This window comes from Cupressus sempervirens, chromosome 3 (assembly GCF_028749045.1).
Source record: "Cupressus sempervirens isolate cs-2001-9-10 chromosome 3, ASM2874904v1, whole genome shotgun sequence".
Classification (NCBI taxonomy): domain Eukaryota; kingdom Viridiplantae; phylum Streptophyta; class Pinopsida; order Cupressales; family Cupressaceae; genus Cupressus; species Cupressus sempervirens.
In genome coordinates, this window is record NC_143120.1 from 785,857,258 (window position 1) to 785,867,039 (window position 9,782).

Sequence of the window (9,782 nt, forward strand, 5' to 3'; positions counted from 1 at the left end):
CGCATAAACAAACACAATATTCTAAGCTAAATAGGCAATGGCAGGAAGTGGTGCATCGTGTAGATCTCGACTAACCGGTGACTACGACTCCCTTCTTTAACCACATCAGAAACGCCAGACATAAAGAAAACAAGCATACACACCATACACATGCAGTATGAGATAAGTATCCATAAGAAAACACATGATAATAAATCATCTAACTAATAATCATCATCAATAATTAAAAATACTGAATAATCATCATGCATACATGAAATATAGAGTATCAAATCATCTCATCATATAATAAACTATAAAACAATATCTGATAATCTCAAAATAAGAGTACTAATTATCAAACATAAAAGTGGCCTTTTAAAAAAAATTTAAAAAAATTCTGCAATGATAGCAAAAATGCAAATAGGCTCAAACGCAATCATCAGTGCGAAGTTCCTCCCAATCAAAGTCGGAGGCGAGCACAGATGGACGCATAAAACATGCAATAATCATAACTGGCACAACGTGGGCCAACACTACTTGGCCACTGCGAATACGCTTTCCGGTCATGCAAAAGAGAGCGAAGTCCTCGCAGTTGTTCTCAGTTAAATCGTACTCACCAAACCCATCGCTAAGGAGCAGCCCCTTTGCCCGACCAATTACAGTTTCAGGGGGATCAGAAACAAAGGACGTGGACCATTTCATCAATCCCGCCTGCCCCGTTTTCAACCCCGCATATGGGCAGGATATCCATATTCGTATCGGTAAATCTTCCCCCCGCCCAGAAAGCAAACTAAGCAGCTCTTCACGATTCCACCCTTTGTTCCGTGGTGCTCGCAAACACACTCGCCGGCTCGACCTCTAAAATGTATCACTCTGTCATTCCCAATGTAAATACCTGTTTGCGAATCTCCCAAAACAATTCAAAACAGAAAAAGAAACGGTGTGAATCTTCGTATAAAAGTACAGTTTCAAAGCCGACTGAAAGAAATGTAATGGAAAATATAAAAGTACAGTTTCAAAGCCTACTGAAAGACATGTAATGGAAAACATACCGTGGTGGTCGTAGATGCCACCGCGCGAAGTGTAAATGTGATCCCCGGGTAAGATTTCACTTTCCCTAATCGCAACGTGTGGGAACCGCTTCGTCGCGGAAGAATTGTTACCCATTCTGAGCACACTGGATCGAATCGGAAAGCAGGGGAGAATTTTATAGAGGGATATTATTAGTAATGAGCATTAGTGCTCGGCTCTTTAATAATGTAAATGGCAATCAATCCAACAAAAAAAATTTAGCCGCTAGTTTGAATACAAGAGCAGGAGTTCGTACGATAAGACATAATGTCTTGCTCTGATTAATGACGTCGAATCATCCATAGTAACGAGCATTAATGCTCGGCTCTTTAATAATGTAAATGGTAATGAATGCAACAAGAGTTTTGGTAATCAACGGTAATTAATGACATCGAATCATCCATAGTAATGAGCAGGAGTTCGTACGATAAGACATAATGTCGGTCTTGACATCGAATGGTTCCGAAACCAAAAACGTCTCCCATACGAAGGAGGGACGCTTCGTGGAAATCAATAATTTTTGAGCCATCCCACACGAAATGCAAGATAGGGGAAGCGTCGAGGAAGGAGCGTAATGGCGGGTCTTGAACGTAAACTAAAACCTACTACTTATCCACCGAACATTGAGTTGTTTTTTCCAAACTTCCATTATAGTCTTTTCAGTACAAGGAAGGTGTTTGTGGCATATGGTCTACGATTTTCTTTTCAAGATCCATCCATAATTGTAGTGTTGCTCATGTAGTACCCATTTGGGTTTTTTAAGCAAGTGGTTTCTATATATGTTTGATTTAACTCTTACTCCTATTTGACTGCAATTTATTGATTGTAATATGCATTTATTCAATATATATATATATATATTAAAAAATATGATAACATAAAAGAAGAATTTATGAAAAGATAAAATTAAAATTAAGGGTTCTCTACATATAAAGTTATGCTTTTTATTTTGCTATTTAAACATTTTCAAGGAGTCTATTTTGGTTCATGTTCTAAGAAAGGAGGTTATTAGTAATCCATGTTTACTTGATCTCTAATATTTCAAATTGTGTTTTTAAGTTTAGTTATGAAAAAGTTTTAAAAAGACCAATAGAATTTATGTATATCTAATCCTCCAAGAAAAAACTGCATTTCTGCTATTAAAAAGCTTTAAAAAGACTTATAAAGTCCATGCATATCTAAAATTCCATCAATACACGTTAGCACGTGAAGGTAGATTTGACCAAGGTAAATAAACAACCACTCATTCATCTCCCTTTCCAATACAAGACAAGCTAGGGAAGGTTTAAGGAAGGACCCTAACTCTTGGCCATATTCTAAGGGAAGGGACCCGTCATGTTATAGTTTTTGTTTGCTTCTTGCACACCTAGCCCTCCAAAGAAAACTTGTATTCTTTAGTTGATAAAAAACTTTGAAAAGATCCACAAAATTATCAATCTTACACCAATGCATGTTCACATGTGAGCGTATATTTGACCAATCAAACTAAACAACTAGTGGTCCATCTCTATTTAATACAAGTTGCACAAAATCAAATCTTAAAAAACATATAAATTTCTACAATTATCATGCAAGTGGCCTAAAACTCAAAATACATTCTACTTGCATATACATAAGTGCCTAATTTGTCATAATATCAAACCTTTATCAACTTTATGGGATACCATTTGAATATTCTCCCACTCTCCTCTCATATTTTTATGTATTAACTTCATCTACTACAAGTAACTCCACACATAATAAATGTAAGGCCCCCCAGTAAACAATAATTAAATATTGAATTAAATATAAAATTGAAAGCATTCAATGAAGATAAAAAATTGAATTCGTTCAAGCCACCACAAAAATAACACATAAATGGCAACTCCAATTTTAAATGGCTGATTCTTTCCCACATACATTCACAATAATTTATTGTGAGACATTTTCTTCACTCTTATATGAGTCTTCACTACATTAGAATTGACCTTGAGTAGGTTGAGCTTGATAGAAAAAATTATAATATAAGATTTTCAATTCTGACTTTCTATAATATTTTTTATTCAAATATTTTGTTGTTTAAAGCTTCAACATGCACTATAAACTCATATGATTTTTTAAAAATTTTTAAGAAAGATTAATTATTCTTTGTACCCATCTACTTGTTGGTAACTATTATCTTGAAATTTTATATGAGAATCATATCATAGTTTATATAAAGGATTGATCAAGTAGAGCTTAACCCTAGCAATCTAACAATCTCATTTAAAGAATTTTAAATGTTGCCATGAGATAATCACAAATAAGGAAGAAAAATTATAGATTTTTTTTTTAAAACAAAAAATTGTTCCTAAAGTAAAAAGTAGATCATTCAACAATCTCATCTAGCCTATTTTTAAATGTTACCTTGAGAAATTCTCACACAAGGAATTTTTAAAAAAATGGAAGTCTATTTTGGAAAAATAATTTTTTCCTAAAAGTAAAAGCTAGATCATCTATGAATATGAATATCTTGTGGGTACACTTGATTAATAATCTTACCTTATTGTTCCTTCATTCTTGATATCTCAACTCATATCCATAAAAAAAATAGATATTTAATATAGGCAATTCTCATAATATTATATTATTTAAAACCTATATACAACCCAACTAATTAGGGGCATTGGTAGGAAAGAGTTGGGTGAAGAAAACTTTCAATCTTGTTCTAAAAATAATGAATAATCATGGAAGATATTTTACTTGAACATCCCAATGTCTAATACTAGGGGATAAGAAATTTTATTCTTTTATAAACCAGCATACCAATTTTCTAATCAAGATATAAAAAATTATATCCTTTTATAATATAACAATTCTAGACGCATGGACTGATGGTATCGATAGTTCCGTTCTGGAACTTATTTGTTTTTTGAAGTATAAAACTGGTCTCGGTTAGATGATTGGACACATTCTAAAAGTGTAAAAATATAAGTACAATAGTTAATTATATAAATTGATTACTCAATAAATGCAATAATATTCTATATTGGTGTCAATAATAAAGATGAAAAGTTTGTTGAGTTTATAAAAAACAAAAAGATTTCTTCAATTTACTCTATTATGTACAAATATTACTTTACTTGTCTAATATGTTCAAGGTGCTCTTCTTTACTCTTATTGAATATCAAAATGTCATCAAGGTATACAATCACAAATTTACCCGAGAATCTTTTCAAAACTTCATTCATCAGCCTCATGAAAGTACTAGGTGAATTAGTTAAACGAAAAGGCATAACCAACCACTCATACAATCCTTCATTAGTCTTAAAAGAAGTTTTTCATCTCCCTCTCTAATCTTAATCTAGTGATATCCACTTTTCAAATTATTCTTTCTGAAATACTTGGCTCCACTCAAACTATCCATTATGTCATCCATCCTAGAAAAAGAAAATTTGTACTTCATTGTTATATTATTTATAGCTCTAGAGGGTATGTGCAGGATAATGGTCAACCAAACTATGCTCTTAAGTGGCAATAAAAAATCAACAAATCAAGGTTATGTCAACTTGACGTGCAATTTTCTACTTGTAATAAACTTTATATCAAAAAGTTGAGAGAAAAGAATCTCTAGGAATTTGAATTTAGTTTCTAAACTACTAGGTGTTATGTAGAAAAAAAAACAAAACAAAACAAAACCAACTTGATTGGTCAAAATTTTGAATTTTAATGCAATAGTACCAAAATTTCAAGACAAAAATAAGAAGTAGACGTATGTCTAACCACCTTAATCAAAATCAAATGATAATATTTTTTAATAATATTCTAGATATAAGAAGTAGACTCATGCCTAAATGTGACACCCATTTTTGGCTATTTTTACTCTAAATAAATAAATAATTATTAATTTTCTACTTTAGTATTTTTTCAATTTAAAAACTCTCGTGTCTGACCACCTTAACTAATTCAAATCTCTGCAAAATTTAATTTATTTTTTTTCCCTTATAGTAGAAGAAACATAGAATGTGGTGCATCTTTTGGATTTCAAAAATGTTGTACCATTTGAAAGTTATAGATATTTTTCAAGTAGCGTGTGTTGCCCAAGTTTTAGTCTATATTTTTTCTCTAAGGTTTTGAGTAAAATCAAGTGTTAAAGTCTTTAGTTTGAGTCTAGATTTGTCATTCTGAGTGGTTTGTCGGCCCTCATCTCTTGCATTTTTATCTACACTCAGTCGTTGTTTATTCCATCGTATTTAGGGGTTTTTTGTGACCCCTGCTAGACCATTAAGACACCAATTGAGGGCATGGATTAGAGTTGGGAAAAATTACCAATTGGACATTGAATATAACTGCTAACCCTAGCATTTGAATAAAATTATTTTGGCGTGATTGTTACTTATAATTGGATGCCAATTATTTGCAATTTGGGCAACTATTGTCTAGAAAGTTTACATGATGCTTATTTGTAATAGGTCATCTTATCCACATATAAAAAATTACCAATAGCATTCCTAATAGATTCAAAAATAGAATCTTGCCATAGATGCATCGGGAGATTTAGACGCCGGAACAAGATAGGGAACCTGTTAAAAGATTCAGAAAGTGGATTAAAATCCATATGCCACAGTTTAGCCATAAGTGGATATCTGCCCTATCATGAAAAATTGTTATCACACATAATAGTCTTCTTGTCTTTAACACTTTCAAACTTAGTTACAAAGAATCCTTTTGCATTCGGAAAGATATGGACATTATTGTCTATAATAGGTTCCCAATGCATGGAGATCCAGGCATGAAGATCAACAAGAGAGGGCCAAAAACCCCGAAAGCGAAAAATAGTAGCAAAAGAGGAGAGCTCATCTACCGTATGGAAGATATCTTCAACTGTTTATGGGTCTAAAGTAACCCTAACAGGATTTGAGACACTTACAGGGGACACATCACGACGAGAAGGCCTTGAAGAACCGGCATGAGGGAAAGCACCATGCAAACCAGCTTCAAAGGCAATGACGTCTGCAAAAGTCCTTCCCCCAGAACCAAAAGCCCCTGCAGAACCAGGACGAGCACCTAGTGAAGAAGGAGCGGAAGGAGGAAAATGGGCGCCAAAAGCGAATGAGCAGACCCTAGCCCTACCAGAAACGGACGCTGCTCTCCCACCACCACCAAGAAACTTACATGCAACCCCATCAATCGCAGGACAAGAGGCGGGAGAAACAAATTCAAATGCAGAAGTAGCGAGAGTAGAAGGAGCGGGAGACATCGGGTTGATAGTTAGCAAGTCCCTTTTCTTGCATGTTAGATATCCCCCTACAATATAATGTCTTAGAAGTTATTTGGATGTTACTGGTTATTATTTTGTTGATGTATAAATCAATAACACGCTTCCAGATTTGTTGAAGGGTTGCTGGTTTAGTGCTTTTGATTTGTACTACATTTTCATATGCTTGAGTCTTTAATATCATTTTGAAAAGACAGATTTATTGGAGAGAGTTTGGGTTTATTTGTTGTTCATATTTCATCTGCATGTGGATGTATTTTTGAGAGTGTTATTTAAGATTGAGTTTGAGTAAATACCTAATTGAAATATCATTGGTTATTCATATTGTTGGTTATCTGTTAAATGGGTTCGTACTCTAAGATTTACATTTAAAGGGAAAATGGAAAAATTGGATTCAGGATAGTACAGTGTTGGTTGGTTTTATTACAGTACTGATACGGGTCATTAAACTTTATGATGTGCAACTTCAAGTTATAATGCACAAAGACAAGGTCATTTAGGTGTTTATGTGCCAACTTGTTCCTCTTCTTTATGTGAATGGATTGAGACAAGCTCCAATTATGCTCACAATTGGAAGAGCTACATGGCAGACATAAGATGCAAAGAGCAATTTTTTGCAAATTTGGGACATTTTCACCCTAATTTTGCCACCAAGCATCTGTAGGATGAATATTAAAGAGTTAGAAAACAAGGTGGGGACAAGTTTTTGTAGCTTACTATTTATCTACTATAAAAAATTCAAGTTTTCAAGTTTCCAAGTTACCTCCACAATTTCTTGTTGGCTAAAAAATTTGTACATCACTGACTACAACTTACAAAATTGTGACTTTAGGCAACATTTCATGAGATTTATCTCTCCTCACAGCAATAGGGGAGGCTCCCTTCTTACCGTAGGTGGCTTCAATAAGCACTTAACTAAAATTACAAAAGGATGGTTATCTTGATCAATTCCTCTTTTATAACATGATTATTATGAATATTGTAAGTCTCCATTTTTATGTTTTATAATCTTTTTGCATATTATGGTATAGTTTTGAAGGCATGTGGAGTCTTTTATTTGAAGTTTGTGTAAAAATTGCAAAAAATGCAATAAAAGTTGTCATGCAACTTTTTGCATTTTTTCTTGCAATCTGGAAGTGTAACAGTCATATCATTATTTTGATTGGACATGGAAGGATGGAGTTGTAAGGTCAAGAGTTGTGACCTATAAATTGATTATCTACAACCTAGACTGGGGTTGGCATAGTACTGTACAAATATGGAATGAAAATAGCAATCCTTTTGGTGGGAGAATCCTTACTCTTGTTGATTTGGTCTTCATCCCACCATAACATATACATACATACATAAATAAATACATACATACATATATATACATACATATACATACATAAATATATATACACATATTGTTAGTGTAAATAATTAATTATTATTACACTTTACTTAAGTTTACTTAGGATAATGCATTTTTATATTAGTTGTCATGTAGACACTTAAGAATATGCATACATATATGAGTTGTCTTGTTGATAACACAGGAGTTAGCAACTTATTAGAGCACATGGTATCTACAACATCTCTTTATGAGATACACCTATGTAAACTTATCCTCTCATCATTGCACAAACTCATGTGTTCAATGGAGGATAATGCACCTTTGGTGGACATGTGTTGAGTTGTAATCCTTGATCTCTTTGCTGACAATTAGTCATTCTAGTTGCCTTTATATACAGGCACTTCTAGTGTGTATTCAATTATCTCATATCCAATCATCAGATATCCATTATCATTTTCATCATTAGTCTCTCATGTGCTATCTATTGAGCTTCTTGATCTTGGTGTTGAATTATTGCCTTAGGCAAATTCTTACATGGTATTAGAGCTATACCAAATTCTTACATGGTATCAGAGTCATAGGAGTTTCGTTGCACAATCATTAGAGAGATTACTTTTTTTTGCAGGTCAACATTGAAGCTTGGTGGTGCAAATCAAATGTTGGCATTACATTCAGAAGGTCAAAAAACTCCTAAATTAACTTTTGTTTCATCAAAATCAAACATCTGAGGTGAAATCTAGTCATTTGATTTTTGAAGGTGCGACGACGGTGATTCAGGAAAAATAATTACAGAGGTGATTTTCAAACAGCAATATCTCCCTCATACAAACTCTTTTTTTTGAGCAATTTTTTTTGTTTTGGGGTAGAATTTTGTGATCTACACATTGGTGTAGGATGTTTGAGATCTTTGTTCCTGAATTTTTTTGTAAATCACAAATTCTGATTTTTGCAACTTCAAAGGCTTAGTTCAAGCTCATCTCAACACATATTCAGGTACCATTTTTTTTAGAATGCACGATTTTTTGTCTACTTTCTAGATCTGGCATCACTTTGGAGTAATTTTGAGTAGACATAGTGCTTTCAAATTTTGGTCTCATTTTGGTCTATTGGCACTTGTAATTAATTGGATCCTTGAGAGGTCTTGTGTCTTATCTTGTTGAGTCTGATATAGCTTCATATTTGTTGTTGTAACCATCCAAATCAGCAGTCCACTTACGCCCTAAATTAGCAAGTGGCCATTGAAATTGCACCAAATATAAAGTGTCAAATCATGCATTAGCGGGGGTCTCTTTGATTTCTTTTTTGCATTTTGGGGGTGCATACATTATTTGATCTCATGCAATCATGTCAAAAGTGTCACTTTGGTTTAAGATTCAAATTGACAAAAAGGAACTATTAGAAATGGAGTGCTTTGATGATTGATCATCTAAGAGAACATAAGGAAGTGTTTCCTTATCTATATTCGAAGATATTTCCACCTAATACTAATTGGGGGCATCTTTCTCTTCTTCTTCACTTTATGTATAACAGTATGAGTAAGGAATCTTTTGCTCCTCTTAGTAAGGAAAGTAGTCCTCATGACGTTTGGATGTGTCTTTGGGAAGCATATGGAGATCCATGAGTCCCTCCATTACAAGAGGACATTCTACCTTCAGTCACTCCAGTTGTGGTACCTACAACTCCAGTTGAGATCATACCTCTTGATGCTCCTATTGCTTCTACTGATCTAGTTCCGGCCACAGATGCTCTTGATTTAGTGCAACAGGAAACACCATGTCTTCCTATTTTAGCTTCATGGGATGACTTCCTTCCAGACATTGTAGTGTTGTTTGTGGAGTCTTACACTGAAGATGTGAGAGACATTATTGATGACATTCATCTTCTCTTTGTTGAGGAGAATTCTTCTTCAATTGTTGCGAGGGAACACTCTGACCCTCAACCACTTGATCTTTCTTTTGAGACTGACATGATTGTGGACACTTCTTTTCAACAGTTGGAGGAGGACTATTTTACTTCAAAGGAGACATATCAATCTTTGGAGATTGTATTCCAGTTACCTTAGACATCATATCTTTTGAGGATTCTTCCTACTAGTTGGGGAGCATTCTCTACTACACCTATGGCACTGCTTCTTCCTACAAGGAGGAAAATCAT

General features: G+C 33.9%; 1 pseudogene across 1 annotated transcript; it reads right to left on the minus strand.

The window, feature by feature from the left end:
• Positions 1 to 261: 261 nt before the first annotated feature.
• Positions 262 to 1,455, minus strand: LOC149569148 (protein LEAD-SENSITIVE 1-like; annotated as a pseudogene). The gene is made up of 2 exons (XR_016362712.1): positions 1,035 to 1,455; positions 262 to 877 (listed from the first exon to the last, which is right to left on the minus strand). The product of XR_016362712.1 is annotated as a protein LEAD-SENSITIVE 1-like (transcript).
• Between the last annotated feature and the right edge of the window lie 8,327 nt (positions 1,456 to 9,782).